This window comes from Thamnophis sirtalis, unplaced genomic scaffold (assembly GCF_051295495.1).
Source record: "Thamnophis sirtalis isolate CommonGarterSnake01/CBP01778 unplaced genomic scaffold, rThaSir2_p1.2 scaffold_2, whole genome shotgun sequence".
In the NCBI taxonomy this organism is placed as follows: Eukaryota; Metazoa; Chordata; class Lepidosauria; order Squamata; family Natricidae; genus Thamnophis; species Thamnophis sirtalis.
Genome location: NW_028261382.1, coordinates 111,160,889 through 111,187,951, shown reverse-complemented (window position 1 = coordinate 111,187,951; position 27,063 = coordinate 111,160,889). Strand labels below are relative to the sequence as shown.

Below are 27,063 nucleotides of genomic sequence, written 5' to 3'. Positions count from 1 at the left end.
GAAAGCCCTATGAAGCGGTATATAAGTCTAACTGCTATTGCTATTGCTATTGACAGTGTAGCTGGGTGGGGAATTCTGGGAGTTGAAGTCCACACCTCTTACAAGGGCCCAGGTTGAGAAATACATTCAAATTAGACTGAATGTGGTGCTGCAGTGGTTTTAGAATTGCATCCAGAAGGTGGGTGGGTGAATTAAAATATAGCCCCTTTAAAAAAAAAAAACCAATTGATAACTAAATGTACTTTTCAGGGAAAACATTGGAAATTAAGCAATTGTGGGATTAGAAAAATGTTTTGATACCTGTACTATAAGGCATGATGTATTGGAGTTTTAAAAAAGGAAGTAAAATTGACTCCTGGCAATTGAGAGGAAGAATAAAATCCCACTTAGAATATCTATTCATTCAGTAAATCATCCAGCGGTTTGGAAGGCTTAAATTGGATCTCTTTTGCCCTGGGTTCAAGGTAGCGAAAAGGAGCCGTCATTGCCCTAAACAATAATGGTTTCCTCCCAAACTTCATACTAGACAGTGGAATCACATTTTTAACAAGCTAACTCAAAAGATTCACCTTTGGCCTGGTTTTTCTAATCAGGCAGCCATAGATTAGATCAAACCCGCAAACATATGGCGGTTCAAAAGAGGAGAAAGAGTTAAAACCTTGCGCAGCCTGGTTTTATCCAATTTGCATTTATGGATCCCTGGAGATAAAGATCCCTGGTAGCTCTTAATTTACTTGTTAACAAGGTTTGATTTGCATTGCATACCACTAAAGGATGTTTTTCTTAAGCAGTTTGCAGATTGAGGCTTGTTGGGGAGTTGAAAAGGGTGGAAGAGGCTTGGGAAAGAAAGAAAAAAAAAGGGGTGGGGGAGATATTTGAAAAGAAGCATTCAGCTGATTCTAACTTGAAGGCAGGTGATGCTTCTTTTGAGTTAATCAAGGCCGCCAAAGGGAGGAGGAGGAGGAGGGGGGAATCTTGATTGGGACAATTTAGTGCTAAAGCCTTGAGCAGTCAAATGGTTTTTAAAGCCATTTGACTCAGAGCTTGCAAATTGAGTTTGTTCTTATGCAGTAATTCCTTTTCTTCTGTAATGTAATTAAGCAACTACAGTAAATCTCCCAGCTAAGCTTGATTCCTATGGACTTCCTGGATATGCAGCCATTTAGTCCTCTTAGGGAAAATCTTGCAGAAGATGCTTTTCCCATCTCCCCAATCTAACCTTTAGTTCTGGGATTCTCTGCTGAATAGAGCTGGAAGGAACCTTTGAGGTCCTCTAGTCCAACCCCCGCTCTCCTACCCAAGTACTAACTAGGACTGTTCTTGCACATTTTTGTCACCCAGATTTTTTTTTTAAAAAAATGTTTATATATGATCTTTATTATTTTTACAAATAACTCATGGGGGCCCAAACATATTCAACACATCTCGCTCCCTAATTTCCTTACAACAATCACCTTGTGAGATGGGTTGAGCTGAGAGAAAGTTACCCAGCCAGCTTTCATGCCTAAAACCAGACTAAACTCACTGTCTCTGGCTGATTCGCCCAAATCACCCAGCTGGCTTTCATGGCTAAAGCAGGATTAGAACTCACGGACTCCCAGCTTTCTAAGTCTAGACCACACTTTTAGTTATGATAATGATAAGTTTCATTGAATTTATTACAGCTCTCCGCGCTAGCATCCTCTGGATGCTGCCTTTGGTTGAGACACATAAGGGCGAGTACCATGGATGGATAGAATGGATCCTTTCACCATTCCTCCTCCTCTTCGTAGTTTTGATTCCAGTTTCTTGATGTTCTTTTCAACTGCAGAGTCCAGAAATGGATACTGTTTATAAGTAGGGCCTCACAAGAGCAAAATGGAACAATTTGCTTCCCATTTTCTGGACCTTCTGTGCTTGTTCATGCTTTCCAAGGTAGCATTTGCCTTTTTGGCAGCTACATCACGATCTTGGCTCATGCTCCATTTGTAGAAAACATTGGTACCCGGATCCTTCTCCTATGTACTAATGCCAAGCCTCTTTTTTTTTCTCCCTCTTTTTTCACTTCTATCTCTCTCACCCAGATGTAAAACTGTACAATATGGTTAATTTTCATGCTGTTTGTTTCGGCCCACTATTAAGGACGGCCTAGATTTTTTTAAAAAAATCCTTTATTTCTCTTTTAAAGCGTCCCTCATTTCTGACTCGGAGTTATCTATGTCGTTTGCTCATCTTTTCAACTCTTTTATCTAAATCAGGAATAAAAACATTAAACACTTTGTCTTGTGGCAGTCTAGTCTGCTCTTTTTCAAACCTGCATATTAAGCTGCATGGATTTCCAAGTCCCAGAATTCCCCAGCCAATGCTGACTGGGGAATTCTGAGACTTTACAATCCATACATCTTAAAGTTGACAAATTTGAAAAATACTCAACTAGTTAGTACAGGTAGTCCTCGACGTACGACCACAGTTATGCTCCCAAGTTTCTGTTGTTGAGCAGGACAGTTGTTAATTGAGTTTTTCTCAATTTTACGGCCTTTCTTACCACAGTTGTTAAGTGAATCACTGCAATTGTTAAATGAATATCCCTGTTGACAAGTGAATCTGGCTTCCCCATTGATGTTTGCTTGTCAAAAGGTGATCACATGATCTTGGGACATTGCAACCGTCATAAATATGAGTCAATTGCCAAGCATCTGAAATTTGATCATGTAACCCACGAGGAAACGGCAGTGGACGCAAGTGTGAAAAATGGTCATAAGTCACTTAATGATTACTGGAGAAACTTGTGTAGGTTGAGGGCTTCTTGTATTACTCTCCAAGCGGACATGAAGCCATTTGTTCGTTTGGTATTTCTTTTTATTAATATCCTGCCGCAAAAAGTCTCAAGTTGGAGCGTCTTTAAAAAAAACAACAGCAAAATGAAACAAAACAAACAAACAAACAAACATGAGAAGTAAGAATGTATACAACCTAGATTTTACAAGACAAGAATTCTCAACAGGAGACATTTAACAGTATTCTGAACTTAGGATGGAAGGAAGCAGAACTCCAGATCAAGAGTTCTGGCAAAGAAACAGGGGCTGACAACCCTTTTGAGCTTTGTGTTTGTGACAGCTTAATACGGGAGAAAATGAGAAAAATCCAGGAAAAACTGGACGCCTCTTGTCTTCTTTTATCAGGCTGCTTCTACAAGCTCTGTAATTTAGACAGTAATACGTCTTTGGCAGGATAGTTTGCATTACTGATGACAAGCCTTAAAAGGACGGTTGAAGATCCTGCACGAGAAAATTAGGCCTTGTGGAGAGTGTCCGTATAAAAATGTAGCATAATAAATGTTCCCTCTCCCTTTCTCCCAACTCCCCTTTTCCTATAGAGAACTAGGCCTTGGAATATTTGTTGTTGTTGTTAGTTGCGAAGTCTTGTCCGACCCATCGCAACCCCATGGACAACTTTCTCCAGGCCTTCCTGTCCTCTACCATCCTACGGAGTCTATTTAAGCTCATGGCTACTGCTTCAGTGACTCAATCCAGCCACCTCATTCTCTGTCGTCCCCTTCTTCTTTTGCCCTCAATCGTTCCCAACATTAGGCTCTTCTCCAGTGAGTTCTTCCTTCTCATTAGGTGGCCAAAGTATTTGAGTTTCCTCTTCAGGATCTGGCCTTCCAAAGAGCAGTCAGGGTTGATCTCCTCTAGGACTGACCGGTTGGATCGCCTTGCAATCCAAGGGACTCGCAGGAGTCTTCTCCAGCACCATAGTTCAAAGGCCTCCATTCTTTGGCGCTCAGCCTTTCTTATGGTCCAGCCTTCACAGTCATCCATTGCAACTCTCCATGCCAGCAACCTCTGGATGCTGCCTTTGGTTGAGACACATAAGGGAGAGCATTGTGGATGGATAGAGTGGATCCTTTCACCATTCCTCATCCTCTTTGTAGTTTTGATTCCAGTTTCTTGGAATCAAGTGGTGTTCATTTCAACTGCAGAGCCTTTCTTATGGTCCTACCTCCACAGTCGTACATTGCAACTGGGAAAACCATAGCCTTGACTATATGCACTTTTGTTGGCAGGGTGATGTCTCTGCTTTTTAGTATGCTGTCTAGCTTTGCCATAGCTTTCCTCCCCAGGAGCAAACATCTTTTAATTTCATGGCTGCGTTCCCCCATAGGTGGTGATCTTGGAACCCAGGAAAGTAAAATCTGTCACTACCTCCATGTCTTCTCCCATCTATTTGCCAGGATTTGAGAGGGCCAGATGCCATGGTTTGTTTTTCTTTTCTTTTTCCTTTTTAAATTCAGGCACTGCCTCATTTCATGTCAAATGGCTGTCCAGTCTCTTCTTAAAAACTTCCAGTTAACGCACCCACAACTTCTGAAGAAAAGCCTTTGTATCTCTTCCGTCCAAGGGCCACTTTATTGGGCTACCGGCTCCCCATACCTGGCCAGGAGAGAAATGATGACAGCAGAAGAATCAAGGGGGATGCATTTGGGGGGGGGGGTGTCCCTGCTTTGGCCAGAGGGCAGGGAAGAGGGGTCCCGTTTGCTCAAGGTGCTCAAACCCATCAGCCGCCTTTCTCCTGGTGGCCTTGGAAGCGGGTGGGGTGGGGGGAGGGTCCCATTCTTAACCCTCTTTTCCAGAAAGTGCCAGGTACCCCAGCAAGAAGTGGGGCAGAAGTTGGGAGCGGTTTCCGGGCCATGCCCTTGCTCTTCCTCAGGGGTGAAATCCTCCCAGTTCGGGCCAGTTCAGCTGAACCAATAGGGACTATTGTCCCTGGTTCTGAAGACAAGCCATTCCACTGGATTCATTGTTCTTGCTTTCAGGGAATTTCTTAGTTCTAGCTTGTATCTCTCTTTGATAAGTTTCCATCTGTTGTTTTTCCATTGCATTTAATTCCATTGCATCTGATATTTTGCATCTCTTTTGGCCTTGCAGTGTGGGGGGAACAAAGTGGAACACGTTTCTATATATATTTGCCCTCCTCAAAGCAAGCCAACCATTTTATTTATTTTAAATCAAGCTCAAGTCAGCAAATGCCTCTTGGAAAGCTAGTGAACCATTTAGGGAAACTTGAGACACAGGGCAGGATTCAGTAGACTTCTGTACTAACAGTAGATTTTTTTTTAAAAGAAAAAAACCCTTTCCCTATTCACGTGTAAACCCCACCATCATTTTTCCAATTTCTCAAATAGCACAGGTGTGTGTAAGTAGGCATTTGGATAAAATAGATCGCAAAAGTGAAATGAAATGAATAGGTATGGTAACTTTGGTGTTTACCAAAGTTTTAGAATTGAGGAAGTGGATGAAATTTTAGAGACACACTGGCCAGATGTTCTATGCGCAGTAGCTACAGGAGGAAGTGAATTGCACACTGAAAGCTTTTTTTTTTTCTGCATCATTTGAAGAATGAAAAACGTTCCTGAACTGAAAATAAATAAATAAATAAAAGGAACAAAGGTGATTTTTGTTTTGAGAGAGAGGAGAAGGGAATTTTAATGACACCCTATTCAAAAATGTAACCTTGAAAGGAATTGCATAGAGAATTTAGTTGCTCTATATTTTGGGACTTGGTGGGGGGCGAGGAGTAGGCAAATAACACAGGATTGGATTATCTTATCTCTAGTGCTCTTCAAGGTTACAAAAGGCCCACTCCCTGCCTCACCTGTGACTGGAAGCAATGTCTTCAGGCTAATGAGCTTTAGAATAGAGCCAGGTATCACTCTCCCCCCCACTTTAGCCCACAGCTGGGATTCCTACATTTCTCTCCTTACAGGGATGCCCAAGAGGTGTTGTACCACTGCTACTGGTCGTCCTTGACTTATGACCACAGTTGACATTTCTGTTGTCAGGCGAGAACATTTCTTGAGTGGGCGTTGCCCCATTTATGATGTTGTCTTGCCACCGTTGTTAAGTGAACGGCGGCAGTCTGTTAGTAAACACAGTTGTTAAGCGAATCCAGCCTTCCCCGTCGACTCCGCTTGTCGGGTGGTCGCAAATAGGGATCGCGGGACCCCAGAGGACACTGCAACGGTCGTAAACACAAGTCACTTGCCAAACATCTGAATTTTGATTGCACGACCATGCTGCAGAATGGTCCGTGAAACACGCCCTAAGTCGCCCTGTTCAGTGCCGTTGTCATTTCGAACGGTCGCTAAACGGAACTGCTGTAAGTCGAGGACCATCTGTAGCCCCCTCCTTCCTTTTTGTTTTTTTCTCCTCTTGGATGTCTGCTTGATGTAACAGTCTCTATTTATTTGTTTCTTCTTTTCCTTCTTCCTCAAGGCCTGCTCCTCATCCTTGGCAAATGCCATGGCATCTCGTTCCTTTTGTTCAAGGATCTCCAAGGCCGTGGGATTTAGCAAGCGGAGTCTGCAGATGAAATGCCTTGACCAGGAAAAAGGGGAGCTGCACGGTTTCTGCTAGTTCTTCCCACTCCCCCACAACACCTCAATGGTTTCCTTGATTCTTGACGTCCACTGAGAGATGGATTATTTTCACAGCACGATTGGAATACGGCACAGAACTTTTTGATGATGGTCAGATTTCATTCTGGAAAGCAGCAAAGGGCGAATAATTAGAATCGGAGAGGTCTCCCAGTCTTCCCGCGCAGCATTGAGTGTCTTCCTGAGGTACGTAGGCATGTTAAGTTTCATGAGGTTTGTGGGAGTGATGTAAATGCAATGCCTCTGATGTTTTAACCTCTGCTAAGGGAGAAAGTCCTAAGAAGGAGAAGGCCTCCTCTGACATAATTTAAAACATCCTCCTCCTCCCCATTTTCTCTTCCTCTTCCTCTTCCTCTCCCTCTCCTTCTCATCTTCCTCTGCTCCTCTTCCCCTTCCTCTCCTCCACCTCCTCTTCTTCCTCCTCATCCTTTTCCTCCTCTTCCTTCTTTCTCATTCTTTTTCCTCTTCCTCTCCTCTTCCCATTCTTCTCCGCCTCTTCCTCCTCCTTTCTCTTTGTCCTCCTTCCTCCTCTTCATCCTTCCTTCTCTTAATCTTCCTTTTCCTCCTCTTCCCCTGCTTCTCTTTTTCTTTCTCTCCTCCACCTCCTCTTGTTCCTCTTTCTTCTTCCTCTTCTTATTCTTCTTCCTCTTCCCCTTCTTCCTTCTTCCTCTTTGTCCTCCTTCCTTCTTCCTCCTCTTCCTCCTCCTCCTCTTCATCTTCCTTTTGTCTTCCTTTCTTCCTCCTCCTTTCTCTTCCTCTCTTCCTCTTTCTCTTCCTTTCTTCCTCCTTTCTCTTCTTCTCTTCCTCCTTTCTCTTCCTCTCTTTCTCTTCCTCTCTTCCTCCTTCTTCTCTTTGTCCTCCTCCTCCTCCTCTGTTACAGCCCAGATGCAGTTCCCAAAGTTTGGACATCATGTCTTAAGTAGTGCTGTGAACCTGTGGACTGTTACTCAGTGACTTGAGCTAGCAGAATAGACTTTTGCTGGATTGGGTTGACCTTCAGCTGCTCTTACAGCCCTTGATATGAAGTGGGACCTCTTTTTTTCCTTCTATAAGCCTTCCTTCTTCCATTGCTGGAGATGCTACTTTTTATATCATATTTAACACCTTTCCTTTTCAATAAACCAATTTTAAAAAAAAGTTAAAAGTACAAACTAAATCTACAAACAAAGAAGAAGGAAAAAAGGAGGGGGGAAGCTTATAACTTATATGTTATACTTACCACTAGTCACTGGTTGCTAATGAATTCACTGCTATGATAACAAACAATGTAAGATCTCATTGTAAGATCTCTCAGAATCTATGCTGTAGGAGAGATAGTCCTCGATTTACAACGATTCGTTCAACAATTGTCTGAAGTTATAACGGCACTGAAAAAAAGTGACTTAAGACCAACCAGTCCTCCCAATTACAAACATCACAGCATCCCTACGGCTGGCCGCTTGGCAACTGGCAGATATTTCCAATGGTTGCACATCCGTAGTGTGTGTATGAGTCAATCAGTCACATGATCACTATATGCGACCTTCCACTTGGCTTCTAACAAGTGAAATCAATGGGGAAAGCTGGATTCTCTTAACAACCACAATGTTCAGTGATTCATGTAACAACCATGGTCAAAAAGATTGACTCACTGAATGACTGCCTTGCTTAGCAATGGAAATTCTGTTCCCAATTGTGATTGTAAACCCAGGATTACCTGAAACACCTGTTGTTACATCCTTTGATTTTATTTATATATATATATATATAGCATTTGTGCAACATAAAAAAATGGTTTTTTGCCGGGATGGCTCCTAGGGTGAGCCGAAAGACAGAAAAGGGAAGCAGTATGCTCCCTCCCATATTTGGGCATACCAGGGGTTGTGACACAATACATATATAAACCTGCCAAAGGCAGGAGACCTAATACCAGGGGTGTCAAACTCAGACCGTGGGGTGCTTAGATCTGGCCTGTGTGGCTGTCCTGGAAACAGCGAAGGACTGGCCCGTGGTGCCTCGGAAGAAAAAAGGAAATGGAAGGAAGGAGACAATGGAACTCCTAGCCCTGCTTAGGCCATCATAGGTGCCACCCAATATGAGTGATGTTGAGCTGGCCACGCCCACCCCAGCCACACACCCCAAGGTCAAACACAATCCTGATGTGGCCCTCAAGGAAATCGAGTTTGACACCCCTGCCTTATACAATGCTGGCCAAATTGTTGTTCGATTCAATTTTGAAAGCCTCCATTGATAAGAGCACCCACAATTCCAGGAGGCAAACCATTCCATTGATTAATTATTTTAATTGTCAGAAAATTCCTTTCTTAGTTCTAAGTTGGATCTCTCTTTCACAAGCTTCAAGCTGTTACTTTTTGTCCTGCAATTTGGTGCTTTGGAGGGTAGGTCCACTTCCTCTTCTCTGTGACAGCCCCTCAAATCCTAGAAGACACTTACCATGTCTCCCCTATTCTTAAACGTTTCCCCGGTAATTCATCATTCATGGTCACATCCACAATTTAAAAAGCAAGAATGGCTGAATGCCATGTTGTTTCTAGGTTCTTCTTGCACCATTGGAGGAACATAAGCATGGTGCAACTTACAACAGTTTGTTTAGTAGAAATTACAGTTTAAAAAATGCACTGAAAAAAAGTGGTTTATGGCCGTTTTTCATACTTTAAGACCATTGCAACATCCCGACGGTCAGGTGATTAAAATTCAAATGCTTGGCAACTGGCTTATATTTATGATGGTTACAATTGTCCCGTGATCCCCTTTTGCGACCTTCTGACAAGCAAAGTCCATGGGGAATCAGATTCATTTACGGTGATTAACTTATCAACTATGGCAAGAAACGGGACAAAATTCACCGAAGAAATGTCTCCCTTAGCAACAGAAATTTTGTGCTGAATTGTGGTCGTAACTCAAGGATTCTTTATACGGGTAGTCCTTGACTTACAACCACAACTGAGCTCAATTCTTTTTCTGTTTTTCAGTGACACATTTGTTAAGCGAGTTTTGCCCCACTTTTTATGATCTTTCTTGCCCCCGTTGTTCAGTGAATCACTGCAGTTGTTAAGTTAGATACACGGTCATTAAGTGAATCTGCCCTCACCCACATTGACTTTCCTTGTCAGAAGGTTGGGAAAGGGGGACACTGCCACCGTCATAAGTATGAGTTGCCAAGCATCCAAATTTTGATTGCATGCTAGAAAGGTCGCAACTCTGAAAAATGGTCATAAGTCGCTTTTTTCCGTGTCGTTGTGACCTTGAACGGTCATTAAATGGAACTGTTGCAAGACGAGAAATACCTGAACTTGCTTATTTACGCCCTGTATAAATTCCCCTTGAAATCTCCTGTTAAAACGGTGTGCATGCCTGTAATAACCACTTGCTTCCTCCTGTTGATAGGTGTGCATGATTGCCTGTGCAGCTACGTGCGTGGAGTGTGTATTCACTGCTCAAGAGGGTACACTTTGTGTTTGCTATTTCTTGCCGTTCCTCTCCAGGAGGTCTTTATAACCTGCCAGGATTTGTCTCGGTTATGAACGATAGGAAGCCCAAACGCTTTCTCCATTCTCATTATAGTTACCCTTCTCAAAAATGCCTGATTGATGATAGCGTTATGATCATCGTAGAGGAAGCTGGGCATATGTTAGGCTCAATCATTCACACATATGCATGGATGAGTAAAGAGGAGAAAAAACTTGGCATAAAGCCAATAGAGCGAGACGGGGAGTAACAACACTCCCTGGCTGTAGCAAAAAGCAGAATCTTGTTTTTAACCAGAGGTGGGTTGCTCCCGGTTTAGCCAAACCGGTAGTGGTTATTTGGCCTGGGTTGCAGAACCGGTAGCTGCCTAGGCTGGCCACGCCCCCGAACCTGTTCGCCAGTCTCTTATGCCGTTTGCAGCATGATAACTCTGCAGAACAATTTACAGTCAACTGCGCATGCACAAGCAATGCGCAGTGGGCGCGCAAGCAAAGTGAACCGGTACCAACTGGTACAGGAACCCCCCCCCTTGTTTTCAACCCTTCATTGAACAACACAAAAATTGCTAACTCATCTACATTTGGAATGGAATAGGAATAGAACGCAGATCGTCCTCAACGTACAAGGGAGCCCCCCCGAACTTTCCGTTGCTAAGCAAGATAGGCGTGAAGTGAGTTGGCCTCCGTTTTACCACCATCCTTACCACCGCAGTCGTTCAGTTAGGAACATGGTTGTTAAGTGAATCTCCCTTCCCCATTGACTTGGCTCGTCACAAGATGCAAAAGGGGACCATGTCATCATTTTGAGCCAGTTGCTGAGTGTCCGAATTTTGATCACACGACCGTGGGAATGCCACAACGGTTGTAAGAGTGAAAATGGCCGTGAGCCACTTTTTTCAGTATTGCTGTAACTTCGAATAGTCGCTGAATGAATGGTTGTAAGTTGAGAATTACTTATAGAACAGAACAGTAGAATAGACTGAATAGAATGGGATGGGATGGGATGGGATGGGACGGGACGGGACGGGACATTGGATGGCTTATTCCCCTACTGCAGAGGTAGTATTCAGCAGGTTCTGACCAGTTCTGGAAAACTGGTAGCGGAAATTTGGAGTAGTTTGGAGAACCGGTAAATGACTGACTGGCCCCGTTCTCATCCATTCTCTGCTTCCCGAGTCCCAGCTGATCCGGAGGAAATGGGGATTTTGCAGTATCCTTCCCCTGCTACGCCCACCAAGCCATGCCCACCAAGCCACACCACGTCCACCAAGCCACGCCCACAAAAGCGGTAGTAAAAATGTTTGAATCCTACCACTGACTCCGCTGGGCAACCATTTGATGTGAATCTTCCATATTCTGATCTCCATGTTCCAACTGCATGTCCAGTCCCAAAATCCATGCCTTAATATGAAATTAGCCCAGACTTTTAAATGGGGTCAGACGTTCACTGAAGCAAAAGGCTCAGATTATATGTGGATTTCAGTAGCCAATGCTTAGTTACAAATCCTTTGTTTTGTATTTTTTCTTTGTTTATATTTCATGTTTCTAGTTGTTGTTGTGGTTGTCATTAGTTGCTAAGTCGTGTCCGACCCATCGCAACCCCATGGATAATGTTCCTTCAGGCCTTCGTGTCCTTTACCATCCTCTGGAGTCCATTTAAGCTCACACCTACTGCTTCAGTGACTCCATCCAGTGACCTAATTTTATGTCATCCCCTTCTTCTTTTGCCCTCCATCTTTCCCAGCATGAGGCTCTTCTCCAGTGAGTTCTTCCTTCTCATTAGATGGCCAAAGTATTTGAGTTTCCTCTTCAGGATCTGGCCTTCTAAAGAGCAGTCAGGGTTGATCTCCTCTAGGACTGACCGGTTGGATCGCCTTGCAGTCCAAGGGACTCGCAGGAGTCTTCTCCAACACCACCATGTTTCTAGACCGCTCGTCAGAGGAGAAACGACATTCCTCATTTTTGGCATATCTCTTGCTCTGCAGTCTATTATTCTGTGTTTAAGTCAGCATTTCCATGTATCATCCCTTCCTTGTTAGGATTTTTTTTTCCTTTTGCCTTTTCGCATTGCATGAAAATAGATTCGACGTGAGTTATAAGGAGATCTGCATATGCTTCCAGTTCTGCTTACCTTCTTGCTTAAGTCAGAAAGATACTGGATTAAAGAACGCTTATTTTTTTTTTAAAAAAAAAGCGGAGTTAAGGAAAATATATTCTTTTCCTGTGCTGCCAACTCCTTTATTACAAATATTGTAAGGAAATGCCATTTGGATTAGGAAGGTACTGTACAGCTGTTGGCATTTGTTTTATCACTGTAACGTTATCATTTCCTCTCTTGTGGAATTTTCACTTTTAACATGGACCCACAAAGCACGGAATTTGCCCTCTGGTTGAGGAAGCCGCTGAATTCTTAACTGTTGAGGTAATTCTATCTCTGCTAACTCATCCTGAGTTGTCCTTTACTCAGCTATGAGGAGAGCCAGGGGCCGATTGCTTAACTCTTGAGTTTTTATACAGTTAGTCCTTGACTTACGACCACAGCTGAACCCAAATTTCTATGTCTAAGTGAGACAGAACCGAGTTTTGCCCCATTTTACAGTATATCACAGAAGTGAGTACACCCCCTCGCATTTAGGATGTTATCACTTAGGGGCGTACTCAATTTTGTTGCCAGCAGTTTAGACATGAATGACTGTGTGTTGTGTTATTTTGAGGGGACAGCACATTTACACTGTTATACAAGCTGTATACTCACTACTTTGCATCGTAGCCAAGTGTTATTTCTTCTGTGTTGTCACATGAAAAGATATACTTAAATATTTACAAAATGTGAGGGGGTGTATTCACTTCTGTGATATGCTCTATAATAGTATGCCGAATCTTTTTTGGCTCCTGTGCCAAAAGCGGGAGGAGCGCAGGGGGGGGGGGGTCATGCATGGGCGTGCCATACCCAAACCGCACGCGACCAGCAAACCTCCCCTCCCCCCCCGCTTTTGGCACAGTTTTTTTCACCCTCCTCAGGCTCCAGAAGCTTTCTAGGAGCCTGGGGAGGATGAAAACAGCCTTCCCCACCCCACTCCACCCCCGTATGCCCTCAGGAGCTTCCCTGAAGGCTCCAGAGCGCGAAAAATGGATTTAGGGGAACCCGGAAGTTCAGGAATGGTGACTTCTGGTTTGTTCATAGGGTCGATTTTTGATCTCCAGAGCCTTCAGGACTTCCAGTTTTCTCTGTAGGACCAGTTTTTGCCCTCCGGAGCCTTCAGGGAAGCCTCATACGAGGAAACCGGAAGTCCATGAAGCGACCACGCTCACGAGCAGCCATCCAGCAAAACCCCTTTCCAGCCGTGCAGAGCGCCATTCACTGACCTAGGGGTATTGCCAAGCTGCGTGAGTGTCTGTTCGCTGCCGCCTGGCTACCGCGACTTGGCGCCTTCAAAATGCTAGTGAATGGCGCTCTGCACGGCTGGAGAGGGGGGTTGCGCGAGCAGCTGTTCCGCTCTCGCTCACGCGCCTCCCAACCTCACGATGCCCTGGCCCAGCTGTCCCTGTAGAGCCAGGGCACCTCCGCTGCCGCCGCCACCATCCCAGCATGGTTTTTTTGGCGGCTTCCAAACTGAGTCTTCCAGCAGTGGCCACTCTGGGCGTACGCTCTATGGTTGTACGCTCTGGAGGCAACTGGCCCACAACCATAGAGCGTACGGCCATAGAGCGGCCACTGCCGGAAGACTCAGTTTGGAAGCTGCCGAAAAAGCCACGCTGGGATGGTGGCAGAGAGAGCTGGGCCAGGGCATCGTGAGGCTTGGAGGAGTGGGAGCGGAAGAGCCACTTGCGCAACCCCCTTCTCCAGCCATGCAGAGCACCACTCATTGGCATTTCGAAGGCGCCAAGCTGCGAGAGCCAGCCGGCGGCGAACAGGCCTTCCTGTGGCTTGGCGATATCCCTAGGTCAGTGAATGGCGCTCTGCATAGCTGGAAAGGGGGTTTGCTGGGTGGCTGCTCCGCCCGGCTCTTTGGGAGCCTGCTCGCAAGAGAGCAGCTGCCCGGCAACCCTCCTCTTCAGCTGGGTACAGTGCCGCTCACCAACTTAGCGGTATCCTGAAGGCAAAAGCGATCACCTTTCCCCTTCCCCCTGGTTCCCGCGGCTTGGCACCCTCGGGATACCGCTAGGTTGGTGAGCGGCGCTCTGCCTGGTCGGAGGTGAGGGTTGTCCAGGGGGCTCATTTGCGGGGAAGGGCTTATATTTTTGGCCACCAGAAAAATGTGGCATGGCCTTATTATCAGGACATCTCGTATTTTCAGGGAAAGACGGTAGATGGACTTACAAGATCCCTGACAACTCTGTTAATCTATCTTATCAAAGCACGTGGGGGCAGGACAAGAAGCAATAGATGGATGCTCCAACAATGGAGGTTTTAAAGAAGAGATTGGACAGCCATTTGTCCAGAATGCTACAGGTCAGCGCCACCACCTCACCCCCCCCCCCGCCCCAAACCTTTTGGGTACAAGGGACCAGTTCCATGAAGAGAAGTTTTTCTACGGATCGGAGGGGCTGTGGTTTCATGTGCTGGAGCTTCGCTTCTTTCCGCAGCCCGATTTCCGCCAAGCAAAAGACCCGTGCGAATTCATGGACTGGGAGATTGGGATTCATGGACTACAGCAATGGTGGCTAACCTTTTCCAGAGCGAGTGCCCAAAGTACACATGTGTACAAATTCACACTCACACGCCCCCCCCAAATGCAATTCGTGTGTGGCCCCCGCACATGCGCCCTGCCCCCATGCATGCAAGTGTGGTCCCCACGCATGCATAGGAGCCCCCTCACACCCCGCACGCATGCATGGCTCACCCACCCCCATGCACCCGCGGCAGAGACCTAACCACTGGCTGGCCGATGCACGGGTGGAGCTAACAAGGGTGACAGCCCGCATGCCGAGAGAGAGTAGTGCTTGGCACCTGTGCCATGCGTGCCATAGGTTTGCCATCACGGGATTATACGGTCTCCTACTTGAACAGAGGGTCGGACTAGAAGACCTCCCAGGTCCCCTCCAACCCTGTTATTCTGTGTTAAAATAGGAAGAGTCCTCTGGGATTCACTGAGGTTGAATGGGTTTGTTGGCTTGGGAAGATAATTCCTGGTTAAGGCTCTTTTTTGGCAGGACTTGCTAGCTGGTGTGCACATCAGAGTGGACCAGAAGACTCTCCTGCTTCTGAACTTTGGGCCAAGATTTTGCCATCTTATGCCAGTCAGTGGTCACCAGGAGGAAGGTCATATCCAACAAGACATTTCCGAAAAAGAACAACCACAAGAATAAAAACCAACCGCCACTTGCTTTATCCCGGGAGATGTGGAGAAGCCAAGTGTTTTGAAAGCGACGGCTTCAACTGTTTGTGTTTTCAGTCAAGATTATAGTTTGAAAAAAGGTAACAAGGGAGGGGGGGGGAAACCCATCTCTGTAATGATGGCTTTCTCCATCTAGAAGATCAGAGGCTTCGGTCATCACGGGCAATCTTGTTTTCACTGATGAAAGCTTCTGTTATTATTTCCAGCATCCCATGTGGTTTATTCTTCCCTTTAATCTCTTTTTAGTGGTGTCATTGGGCTTTCTGTTTGTGTGTGTGTGTGTGTGTGTGTGTGTGTGTACGAAATAAGAGCACCAGTGTGCTTTTGTACTCTGTTTTTGAATGTACTGTATACCTGTATCACTTACAAAGCAATTTGTGTGTGCCGTGAGCCTTTTGTTTTGTAAGCAGAATAAATTCATACGTCGGGGACGTTAAAAGAAAAACAACAACTATGGAGAAGCAAAAGAAATCTGGGTCAAATGTGATTCTGCCCCATCAACTTAGGCCTTTGCATGGCTCATTAAATTGCAAGGTTGTGACAGAGGGGAAACCTCCATAATGGTTTTTTTTTTTTTTGAGTTTGCAGCAGAGGTGATATTCAGCCAGTTCTGACAGGTTCTGGAGAACCGGTGGCAGAAATTTTGAATCATTCGGAGAACCGGCAAATAGGCTGGCCCCGCCCCTGCTGCTTCCCGGCTGATCTTCTTTTGTTGCCCTGAACAGGAGAACGGAGCGGGAAAGCAGGTTAAATGGTGTGGGGAGGGAATGGGGATTTTGCAGTATGCTTCCCCTTCCATGCCCAACAAGCCACGGCTAGAGAACTGGTAGTAAAAAATTTTTTTAATCCCACCACTGGTTTGCGGTGCTAAAAACGTAGCCGTCCCATTATATGTAGTATGGATTTCTAGAAGCACCTGGGAAGTTCTTGGGAGGTATTGGCCAGGTACTCTTTTGGGGGGGGGGGATCCTTTGTGTTGTGGAGCACTGTATGCACTTGGTCGATATAGCACCCAAACCTATTCCTGACTTTACTCAAAAGAAGACAATTCCTAGTTTAGGAGGATTCTATACAGACACATAAACACACTGTCATCATCATCATCAAAGGGAGATTAGACGGGGGGGAAAAATCACTTCGCTTTTGTGGCCATCTTCTCAGAACAGTACAATAAGAGGACGTCCATTGTAAAGATAAATTCATTAGGAAAAAGGAACCCTTTCCTTTCATGTCAAAGCACTCCTGCTTTGAACATGGTCCTTACTAAAGCTTTAATCTATCCTCTGCTCTTAGGAACCATAGAAAGCTACAATGGAGGGCCTCTACGGGGAGGTGGGGTAGGTCATCTCACACACTTATTTCTCTCTTTTGCCTTCCTTCCTTAACATAAAACTTGAAAAATCACTAGGCAGGTAGTTCTCAATCTATGACTGATTTTCGAAGAGCTGTGGCGGCGCAGTGGTTAGAGTGGAGTATTGCAGGCTTACTCTGCCGACTGTCAGCAGTTCGATCCTGATCGGCTCAAGGTTGACTCAGCCTTCCATCTTTCTGAGGTCAGTAAAATGAGGACCTAGATCCAGGATGGCGAACCTGTAGCACGCATGCTGGAACTGGCATGCAGAGCCATCGCCCGTTGCTCTTCTGGGTTTCCGGCGTGCTGGCCAGTTGTTGTTCATGCGTGCGGGAGCACTGGGAACCGGAAGAGCAGCCGTGGGGTGGCTGCTCTTCTGGTTTTCTGCGCGTGCATGTGCAGCAATCACCTGGTCTTCGCCTGCGCATGCGTGCCAGAATCCAAAAAACCAGGTGGCGTGCCAGAAACCAGAAGAACAGTCGCCCGGTGCGTGCATGTGCACCCCGGGGCGGCTGCTCTTCTGGTTTATGGCGCAAGTGCGTGCATGCTCCCATTTTGGCACTCAGTACTAAAAAGGTTGGCCAACCCAACCTAGCTTGTTGGGGACAATATGCTGACTCTAAACTACTTGGATAGGGCTGTAAAGCACCGTGAAGCAGTATATAAGTTTAAAATGCTATTGCTATTAACAATCATTCACAGTTACGACGGACCTCCGTGGGTGTATTTACAAGCTGGTTCTGAAGTCATGACGGCCACGCATACTTGCGCCTGTGTCACGTGGTCATTTACTTGCATAATTAGCAGAGTAGATTTTGCCAGAGTCGATGGGAGCCTATGTTTGTCTTCCAGAATGCTCTTTCTTATTTCAAACCCAGGGTTGTTAGACATACCCCAGGGTGCATGCAAAGTGTTAACATGTCTGGGAAGGAACCGTAATGCAGAGATAGGGAGTCAACACCTGCAAAGTCAAGGCTGCTGAACCAGAAGTATTTAAGTGACTGCTGGAATGCTCCTGCTGTGCTCTTCCCCTTCGGTAGCGGGAAGATCTGTGTTAAAAGCATGGCGGCCTTGATGGGGGTGGGGAATCATCCAACAGGAGTGTTAAATTTTTTTCCCCTCCTTCATTGGAGTGATGTGGTGTTTGAAGGGGATTTCTCCAAGCCAAATGACACCTATACACACACCAGAGGTGGCATTCAGCAGGTTCAGTTTTGGAGAACCGGTAGCAGAAATTTTGAGTAGTTCGGAGAACCGGTAAATACCACCTCTGGCTGGCCCCGCCCCCATCTATTCTCTGCCTCTCGAGTCCCAGCTAATCAGGAGGGAATGGGGATTTTGCAGTAACATTACCCTGGAGTGGGATGGGAATAAAGTTTTTACAGTATCCTTTCCCCTGCCATGCCCACCAAGCCACGCCCATATGGTAGTAAATTTTTTTGAATCTCTCTCTCTCTCTCTCATACACACACACACACACCAGGACCGTCTTAACAGCATTATGGGCCCCGGGCAAAGCTGTGTACTGGGGTCCCTATGACAACTACTCACAAGAATAATAATGTAAATGCTTGATAAAATTAAACATATACCATATTTTTTCGGCGTATAAGACGCACCTTTTTCCCTCAAAAAAGAGACTGAAAATCTAGGTGCGTCTTATACACTGAATACAGCATTTTTTGCCACCCGAAATCCCGCCCCCTTCACCAAAATGGCTGTGCATAGCCTTATGGAGGCTTTCAGAGAGCTCCTGGGGGCTGGGGAGGGCAGAAATGAGGAAAAAACTGTCCATTTTTTGCTCAGTTTCCCCCCCCCTCCATGCAGCACTCTAAGCTTCCTAATGCCCCCTTTTTTTGACAAAAAATGAGCCTGTTTTTTTGCTTGTTTACAAGCCTCCTAAGAGCTATTCATGCCTTTAAAAAAGGGGGGGAGGACGTTTTTGCAAACAATTGGCCGTTTTTGGGAGGTTTCCAGAGTGGAAAACTTTAAAAAAAATTGCCTCTTCAAAACCTTGGTGCGTCTTATACTCTGAAAAATATTGTATTTATTTTTATTGGCCCTTCCAACAAAATTGGTGTTGAAACAGTAAAAACATGCTGTGCAGCAACAACTAATCGACATGATAAACATTGGAACGATACGCGAGGCTTGAAAAACACAATAATACTTAGTAAGCCATACAGTTGCTGAATTTATATGATACAGGGTGCATTTATATGATACAAGGTGTATCATGAACTCATATGATACCCAGATTAATATGAGTCCACTATGCTTGTGGGGCTCATGGGTAAGCGCCCATCAGGCCCATGCATTAAGACAGCCCTGACGCACACACACACACACAAACACATACACACAAACACACACACACAAACACACACACACTCACTGTATTCTTGCATGTCCATTTTCCTATCCTCTGCTCTTCTCTAAATGAACTTGAGAGGACAAACTTTTTAAAACTATTATTAATTATTAATATTGGCTAATATTAATACATTAATCTTAATTAAGGAAAAACTTCCTAAGAGTGAGGACAATTAACCAGTGGAACAGAAATTGCCTTCAGAAGTTGTGGGTGCTCCATCACTGGAGGTTTTTAAGAAGAGACTGGACTGTATGGAAGGGTAAAGGGTCTCCTGCTTGAGCAAGGGGTTGGACTAAAAGACCTCCAAGGTCTCTTCCAGCTCTATTTGATAAGCTGCGGCTTAAAAAGCCTTGTTAAATAGAGTTGATTGAGGGTTGTGTTTATATAGTCCTTGAGTTATGACTGGTGACTTAGTGGCCATTTGAGGTTACAGTAGACCTGAAAAAAAGGGACTTAACGAGTGTGATCCAAACTTTGGATGGTTGGGGCCCCACCCTCTGCGGACACTTTGGATGCTCGGCACAAGAGATGCCAAAATGTTTGTAAAATTGGGTTTACAACTGTTAGAACTTAAGATTGCTGTGAGGAGGTTCCATTACGGTCGTAACCTGAGGACTCTCCAGAAGCGTTGAAAGGAGTATTTGCACCACCGTGGTCCTTGCGCTCGTTGACACATTGGTGTTCCCCACAGAGGAGCGATTGGGCTGGCTCAGGTTTGCTTGGCTCCATAGAGAGAAAAGTAATTCAGGTAGTCTTCGATATACAACAATTGATTTAGTGACCTTCTGAAGTCCACCTTCCACTGAAAAAAGTGACTTATGACCGTTTTTCTCACAACAGTTGTTGCAGCACCCTCGTGAACAGAATTCGGACATTCAGCAACTGAGTCATTTATGACCGTTGCAGTGTCCCAGGGTCACGGGCTCCCCTTCCGACAAGCAAAGTCAGTGGGGAGGCCAAATTCACTTAAGAACTATCGTGCTAACTTAACAACTGCAGTGATTCACTAACAAAGATGGCAAAGAAAAGAGGTCAAAATTCAATTGACAGCTGTCTCGCTTAGCAACAGAAATTTCAGACTCCGTCGTGGTCATAAGTCAAGGACTACCTCTAGAGCAGGTCAGGATTTGTTCAAACATTTTCTTCCTCTCCTGCTACCTTCTACTTCAGTGGCCCCCAATCTCTGGGGCACCAGGCACCGGTTCTGTGGAGAGAGATTTTTCCATACACTGGAGAAGAGGCACGGTTTCCGTGAATGGGACTTGGCATGTTTGTGTGCCCCAATTTCTGGTCATTGGTCAGTGGTTGAGGACCTCTGGTCAGGGTGGATAAAAATCGATGATTTTTTTTTTTAATCAGAAAAAAAATATTTTTATTTAAATCGAATTTTTTTCATTTTTATCAAATTTATTTTAATAAATGCCTTTGGAGTAAAAATCTATCTAAAGATAGTTTTCCATTTAAGATACATTAATGATTTAGTTTATTCAGCATGAAATGGAGCTTAGTTATGTAGCACGAGGCTGTACCATCCACTGGAGCCTCCTGCCCGAGCCCCGAAAATAGCAGTTCAGGTAAGATCAACTGCCATTCTGCAATATTTACATTTTTGGTAAACTCCTTCAATGAATCCAAGCTCTGCAAACTGAGATAACTTGCACTGCCTTGATGCATTCACACAATTTTACAGTAATCATGAGACAAATCCTGAAACAATGTTCAGGAATAGTCCTTTATCCCATTGTTTTGCAAAATATGTGCGCTACTGTAGGATTGTTTGAAGAGAAATGCATCTGTACCACCAGGCTTCTAAGCGTGAGGAGGAAGGGCAAGCGGTAAAAATGAAAGTGAAACCTAATAATATTAAAAAGCACCTGTCATTCCAGATCCATCATGCCAGCGCCTGTTAGCGGCCATCCACTCACCTGCTGCTTGCCACATCCCTCACTTGTTTTGTCACCGCCGCATCACCAGCCGTCCCATTAAAGTGAATGGGAGGACAGGTTAGGTCAGAGGACAGAGATGACAGTTGCTCTTTAAAAATTACGATTTCAGTCTAGTCGATTTAAATCAAGCCTTTCTACTAGTGATTTAAATCGTGATTTAAATAGACTCGATTTAAATCAAATCCACCCCCACCACCCCCGCCCCCTGGTCTACTTCAGGAGGTGATTTCATGGAGCTTTTGAGGATTGTAGTAGTAATGATGGAGAGAAACAAGGTGGCGCAGTGGTTAAATGCAGAGCCAAGGTGGCGCAGTGGTTAAATGCAGCACTGCAGGCTACTGCTAGATCAGCAGTTCAGCGGTTCAAATCCCACCGGCTCAGGGTTGACTCAGCCTTCCATCCTTCCGAGGTGGGTAAAATGAGGACCCAGATTGTTGGGGGCAATATGCTGACTCTCTGTAAACCGCTTAGAGAGGGCTGAAAGCCCTATGAAGCGGTATATAAGTCTACTGCTATTGCTATTGCTAAGTCTGGTGGGCTCGGGCAATTTCAGATATAAATGAGTGTTTTTCTTCCATATCCCTTCCCGGAGCCCCGTTTGTGGAGTCTACTCGGGAAATGATGATTTCCTCAGTGCAAGCAAAGCAGAGAAGATGAATGTGAGAAGAATAACCTTGGTGGAATATCCTCCCCCATCTCCTGCCGGTTTGCTGAGGAGGCATGTCACTTCGGCTTGTCACTTCGGCTCTCTTCCCTGCGGGCTGCCGTGGAGAAATTAAACAAACAGTCACCCTTCTATAAATATTTAGCTTCCCCTGTTTTTTGAGACGTGTGCAGCCCAGGCAGACGAAAAGAAATCAGACTTCACTACTGTTTGCATGGCTCTGAATGGCCAAGAGAAGTGTTGTCTTCTGCAGGAGGTTTGGCTTAAATTTGAGGTGGGTGAGGAAGGTACTTTATAACATGGTAAAGAAGTCGGATTTTAGGCTGATTTTTCCCAAGCACTAATGCATGAGTGCGTAAAGTGCATATAGTCAAGGCTATTTTTTTTCCAGTTGCAATATACGGCTGTGAAAGTTGGTCCCTAAGGAAGGCTGAGCACCAAAGAATGGAGGCCTTTGAACTCTGGTGCTGGAGAAGACTCCTGCGTGTCTCTTGGACTGCAAGGTGAGCCATCCGGTCGGTCCTAGAGGAGATCAACCCTGACTGCTCTTTAGAAGGCCAGATCCCGAAGAGGAAACTCAAAAGACTTTGGTCACCTAATGAGAGGGAAGGACTGACTGGAGAAGAGCCTAATGCTGGGAAAGATGGAGGGCAAAAGAAGAAGGGGACGGCAGAGAATGAGGTGGCTGGATGGAGTCACCAAAGCAGTCTGTGTGAGCTTAAATGGACTCCGGGGGATGGTAGAGGACAGGAAGGCCTGGAGGATGTTGTCCATGGGTTCGCGACTAACAACAATGGATGAGGTGAGGTTGAATTTCAGCTCCCTAATTCCGCCGCAGTGTGCAACACCTGGATTAACGTTGCAGTTTATATTTGGAGTAAGAAGACTCCCTCAGCCGAGAGGAGAACATTAGGTGCGTGTCATGTAGCCTTTAGAGCACAACAGCTCCTTTTGCACCAACTTTATTTGGATAAATGATTTCTCGTGTTACAGTTCACTCTCCTTCGCATTGGCAACGGTCAGATTATGGAACTACTAAGTTTAATGTTGATATTAAACATCATTTAGCACAACAGTCAGCTGTGTGCGGAATAGCTGTACAGGAAGTCCCGAAGGTGCTTTTTTTCAAGAGGCAACTGGACTTCCTTTTTTCTTTGAAGAGGTTTCACTTCTCATCCAAGGCTTCTTCAGTTCTTGCTTTTTTGGTTCTTTGGTTTCCAGAACAGAGAAAGCTTCTTGCGTGAGAAGCAAAACTTCTTCAAAGAAAAAAACCCAGAAATCCAGTTGCCTCTGGAAGAAAAAAAACTATGACCTGGATGACTGAGAATCTCCATAGTTGGACAGGTAGTTCTCAATTTACAGCCACAATTTAGTCCAAACTTTTTTTTGCTAAGCAAGAACAAGTTGTGAACTTTACCCCATTTTACCAACTATTGTGGGGAGACAATTCCAGTAATTATTTCTGAATTAACCAGTGTTTTAAATTATTTAGGATTACATACTTGATTTAAATGTAAAAGGAGCCTATTTTGAGATCTGCATTTTTAAATAATTCATTAATTCAAGATAGAGAGATAAACACACTTCTAAATTTAGACAAATTGATCCATATAGCTTCACTCAGTTTCTAATTTTACCTAGCATTCAATTCATTTTGGCCTGTTTCCACGTCCATTTGTGACTTTTCTTGTTATGTGTTGTGTGCATTAAACAGAACAAATATTCACAAAATAATCTGTGCAGTACTTTATTAACATTCATTTTGTTTAATAGTTGTATATTTGGGTAACTTTCCCCCATGCAGTCTTCTCTGTGGGATTTTTGAGTTGCAGACTCCAGTAAAAAAGCTTTAAAAAGAGCAGGTTTTGGTTTAATCAGGTTTTGGGAAATATGGCTTATGATATCTCTCTATGCTGCAATGCTATAACATTGCAAAGGGTTGAGCTGGATCCTCGTTAAAAGCCAATATATTCATATATTCATTTAAACACCATAACAATATGAATTAATATTTGATTTAGTTTAGATGACATAGAAGGAAATCCCCCCCCTCTCCCCTTTTTTTAGGCTTGGACATAATTCAGTGGACTATTATATCAGCTGAAATAAATACGGCTGTTTCTTTTGAAACCCACATAATGAAAAGTGAACAAAAACATCATTATCTTTATTACAGTCATTAACCAGCGCAAAGCAAATCAGGAGATGCATACGATCTATGGGCCCAGACTCTCTAGGACTTTTTTTTTTAAAGGTATACACAAGGAATTTTAGCTAAAAAGAATACTTGTAATAGAAAATATTAACATTAATGAGTCAGTCTAATGTGAGAAACAATTTAACAGCGAAACTTAAAAAAATTGAAGTGAGCGACTCTAAATAAAGCAATAAAATCAACCAGAAGGGATTTAAAGAAAGTGGGAAACATACATTTTCCCCTCTCCCTCTTCTATTTAAACATACAAATAAACTTAAAACCCTTTTTACTACGTTAAATATTATCACGTAGGCCGGCCCCAGTTGCCACATTCCATGAGCGAATTTTTTTTGCTTCAGCGTTTTAATGGCATCCTTTTATCGTTGTGCGCTTTCCACAGCCTGGCATTGTGCAACAAACACAGTGTAATCCTCTCTAGATGCCTGCAGCTTATTTCGCTTTCCCTGAAGGTCGTGACCCTTGCAATCTAATAATCGCATATTTTAGACGTTTTATAATTTGTAGACACATTTTGCTGGGAACTTAAAAATTAAAAGAGACAATCGTTTCGGATCGAATGGTCCAATTTCCTCCTGTGTGTACACACGCCGAAGAATTTCAACCATGCTTCCCCCTTTGCATCAAAGCCCCAGTTTTAAAAGGTGAGGGAGAAGAATGCGAGGCTTTGAATGCCTCGAAGCTAACTTTGGAAATCATCTTTATGATTGGAATTTTAGGTTACTTTATCTTCTTCGCATTACTCCATTTGAAAAGCAGCCTCTGGAATTAATATCATCACCTAAGGGCAGATTTCAACCCCTGTCCTGAGTGAAGAGCTTTGGTGTAGTAGCACATGATTCCCTGGTCTGCACCAGGTTCAATATTGATGGTTTTATAACCATCAATATAATAAATTCCAGAGAGGGACGTGGTGGCTCAGGCTAAGATGCTGAGCTTGTTGATCAGAAAGGTCGGCGGTTTGAATCCTTAGCACCATGTAGTGGAGTGAGCCCCTGCTACCGGCTTCTGCCAGCCTAGCAGTTCGAAAGCATGTAAAATGCAAGTAGAAAAATAGGGACCACCTTTGGTGGAAAGGTAACTGCGTTCCGTACACCTTCAGCATTTAGTCATGCCAGCCACATGACTACGGAGAGGTCTTTGGACAGCGCTGGCTCTTCGGGTTTCAAATGGAGATGAGCACCACCCCCTAGAGTTGGGAAGGACTAGCACATATGTGTGAGGAGCCTTTATCTTTTTATAAATTCCAGGTTTATTCCATCCTCAAAAGTCAGTGTTGTTCTTTGAAATGGTTCCATTGTGTGGAGCGTCATGGATGAGACATGTAAGATGCAAATACCCCAGTTAGTATCACATCTACTAAAGGTGAGCCATGACACCTGAAAAAAATATATCCCCCAAATAATGTTTTTAAAAGCTCTTGCCTTCTTGCCATAAATCTCACTGGATTTGGGATGGAAACAGTGAAATAATTCCAGAGGTCAGAATTAGTACGATTTTCCTGATTTCATTTGAATCATAAAACCACATTTGTATGTTTGTGTAGGATCACCAGATCACCAGATTTACCAGATGTGTAAAAGAAGTGAGTGCAATGACACAACATTGTTTGCATCAATCTGATCCCCATTGTTCCCTTATCAGATGATGATGGTCAGAGGAGATAAAGTAGCCAACTTTTTAGCAGATTCTGCTTTTGGGTGTTGATACAGGGTTATATCCTTAATCCACTGTTCTCTGTTCAATGCAGGAAAAATTTAATCTTCGCTTGTAGGCTTAACCTTTTGTTGGCTTTCAAATGCGGAATTTCTTTGATTGGAGTGTAGCACACAGCACTATCCTTAAGAATAGTCCCACAGCTTTGTTTCCTTAGTCCCTGGGAAGCAGCCAGATATATGAGCTGCCAATGGAGCCTGTTGTTTAGATGAACAGATCATTCTAAGATGCTCTTTTTGAATCGTGGTTTACTGATTGCACTAGAATGCACATAGCCATGATCAACAGCTGGGCTCACACATTGCATTCAACTGCAAACGAATAGGCATCTGTTTTGGATTTGGGGATGTATGTGATTCCAGGAGAAGTTGCATGAAACTATTCGACCATGTGATAATTTGAGTTGACAGACCTTCAAAGGGTTTGCGGTAGAAGTGACCAAAAATGCACAAAAAACCATAAGCAACAGCGCAGGAGATGAGACTGTCTTTAAAAAAAAAACAACTCAAAGGCTTCAAGGCATATGAGCAGATTGTGGCAAATTTGTAACATTGTACATTTATGAAGAAATAACTTTCTTCTCCTGTAATTCCAGAAGTTGAACTTCCTTAACTTGTTGGGTATTTGGGAAGATAACAGAAATATAAGAGTTGGAAGGGATCTAGGAGATCTTCAAGTCCAACCTTTGCTCAAGCAGGAGACCTTATACCATTTCAGACAAATGGCTGTCCAGTATCTTATTAAATATCTCCAATGATGTAACATCTACAATTTTTGGAGGAAAGCTATTCCACTGGTTAATTGTTCTGACCGGAAATGTCTCCTTAGTTCTAGGTTGCTTTTCTCCTTGATTCGTTTCCATTCCTTGTTTTCAGGTGCTTTGGAGAAGAGGTTGACCCTCTCTTCTTTGTGGCAGCCCCTTACATATTAGAAGTCTGTTAATACGTCATTCCTAGTCCTTCAAGGAAAGAGGACTAACCTGTTGAATAGTTTCTGTTTCACTAGCAACTAGCATTCAGTAGCATAATGCCTCAAAGCACAGGTTTGTTGCCCATCATGATTACTAATGCAATATTGACCTTCTTGAAAATGTGAAATTGACTGATTTTGGGATACCACTCAACTTAGTGATGGTGACATTCATCACCCCGTGAATTCCATGCAGCATGGAAGAGTACTTTCCTGTCTTCCTTTATAGGCTGTTATTGGAGTTGTAAAGCTTCCTTCACACAAAAGTGGAAATCCTTGATACTGAATTCATGGGTGGGGTGGGGGCACAACTCATGTTGCCAAGACAAAGAAGCTTTGGGCTCAAGTAAGAGTGAAGTCCCTGGGCTCAGATTTCAAACCCATAATCTCTCTTAAACCTGGTTTCCCCTTTGTCAATGCTAGGTGAAATATTAGCTTTTTTCCAATATTGGAAGACTTTTCCCAAGATGAACTTTTTTAAAACTTGGTTTTATCCCATCCACTTGATTAGAAATAAGAAGAGAGGGAAAACGTAGGAGTCTTAACAATATATGAATTTGAAGATGGCTGAGTAGGATTGCTTGCTCAGCAATTCTTCTGGGGCTTG

At 44.1% G+C, this 27,063-nt stretch overlaps 1 long non-coding RNA gene across 1 annotated transcript in view; it reads left to right on the top strand.

Annotated features, from left to right (window-relative positions):
- The window catches only part of LOC148049130 (uncharacterized), a 153,811-nt gene that overhangs the window by 48,719 nt on the left and 78,029 nt on the right, over nt 1–27,063 (top strand). The window contains exon 3 of the long non-coding RNA XR_015695597.1: nt 6,255–6,601. This is a non-coding gene — a long non-coding RNA (uncharacterized LOC148049130). The remainder of the gene's footprint in view (nt 1–6,254; nt 6,602–27,063) is intronic.